Here is a 1,976-nt window from a genome sequence, read left to right on the forward strand (position 1 = left end):
GCGGATTTGGATTTAAAGGGGCCGTTTTATGCCTTCTTTTCGCTCTCCTGTGGTGTGTTATAAAGGATTTTGTGCATGTAAACGGTCTGCTAATGCTAAAATCCCAAAGTCCCCCCCACCCCCCGCCTGAAACCCCTCCATTGAAATCCTTTGTTTACTTCCTTAACATAGTGACATCACTATTTAACACTTACACTTCTATTGGCTAGCGCTCCAACACCACATTGCACGTGATATGCTAAGGGGTGGGAAATCTCTTAGAGGTTGACCAATCACAACAAAGTCGGCCAGCTATCGAATCAGAGTTTCTGGTTTCAGACAGAGGGTGAAAAGAGGTGCTGCAGCACAGGCAGTATGAGAAAAATAAAGAGCTTTTTGAACATTAAAGCATGGAGACATGTCCCAGCACAGGGATGAAATACAAATATGAACCTGACAATGAGCAGAATATCCCCTTGAAATACTAGATCTGAGTACTTCTTCTACCACTGGTCCCACGTGTCAAATTAGTGACTTCTCTACCCTTTATTTAAGAGACGCCGATACACAGGATTTTTGCTTAAACCCATCACCCAATGAGTCACTAAGGTAGAGGAATCTCATAATTAAGGCCTCATTAAAGTCACACAGCACAACTATGTTGGTGTACGGGGCAGAGAGAACCTGAAAGATTCACAATGGGGCTATTCATAATACCTCACTTCTCCGAGGGAAAAAAGAAAAGCAAGTTGCTCTTAGCATTTCGGCAGATGTAATTGCAATCACTCAGCTTGTCTGATGCTGATAATGGGGCGATGGGAAATTCCTGTCAGAGTCGTGGCGCAGGGTGGTTTCGCAACCACTTTTGGCAGGCTTTATGTTCCACTGCAGGGCAGCGAATGCGTTACGGCATGCTCACATAGCTGTCATTAAACACATTTGGGGAAAAAAAGACAATCAAAACTCACAAGTGTGTGCCATTCTCTTAGTTGAGCAATGAAAAGGCAAATATTATGTAAACGTATATCGTCTGTCATCCCAGCGCTGTTAAACATGTTGAAAGATTGCAGCTTATGTGGAAAAAAGGAAAGTGAATATGCTTTAGTCTTCTGTACACTATACACACTATGGCTGAGCTTTTTTCAAAACATGTCTCATGACTGGTAGTTTATGTGACGCTTTGGGGCAATTAGAGCATATTAACTGGTACCTAAAAAAGTTTGGCAGCTCATTTAAAAATAAAAACAAGTAATGTTTGTTTTCCAAATGTTGGCTTTTCATCGAGCAGCCCCTTCCCTTCTGAAATGTGCGCTACAGTAGGTGGCTGAAATAGCACGTGAGTGCAACGTTCTTGTGGTCGGTTCTTGGGTACAGTATGTGACAGTTGGCATCCCAGCAATGCTTCCATGAGAAGCTTCAATTATAAGGCATTCATGCAATGATGCTAACAAGCTAATTTCACTGGCTGGACAAGCATATATGCAATTAAGTCCTCCTTATTACTGCTTTAGAGACCACCCAGGAAACAATATAGTGATATTTAATCCTCCAAAGAAGAACATTAAAGTGCCATTTACTGGACTTCGCTGTGTTGTGATGGACAACAGCTATTCAGTTTTAATTAAAATAGAAACTTGAGAAATACTTGGAAATACGGCCTGGATAAAAGGTAATTGCTATTTGATTTGATTCCCTGGACACATGATCCTGAATGACATGCAGTTTTCATTGCAAATACCAAGATGTTTTAGTAATATTTTACAGATACTCATGAATTCCCTTGGCAGTCTGCCAGTGTTTGCAAAGGAATTTGAGGTATTTCACAATTCAAATGATGCCACAGAGAGCATTTTCAACTACTCCAGGGGAGGAATTCATAAATAAATCAAAGCTACTGAAAGAAAACCAATGAAATGTACAGATAAAGTTAATTACCTCCCCAGAGATAGCGGTAATATTAGAATGGGCATCAGTTTTACATATTAAAGAGACCAAAA

This window comes from Eleginops maclovinus, chromosome 1 (genome assembly GCF_036324505.1).
Source record: "Eleginops maclovinus isolate JMC-PN-2008 ecotype Puerto Natales chromosome 1, JC_Emac_rtc_rv5, whole genome shotgun sequence".
NCBI lineage: Eukaryota > Metazoa > Chordata > Actinopteri > Perciformes > Eleginopidae > Eleginops > Eleginops maclovinus.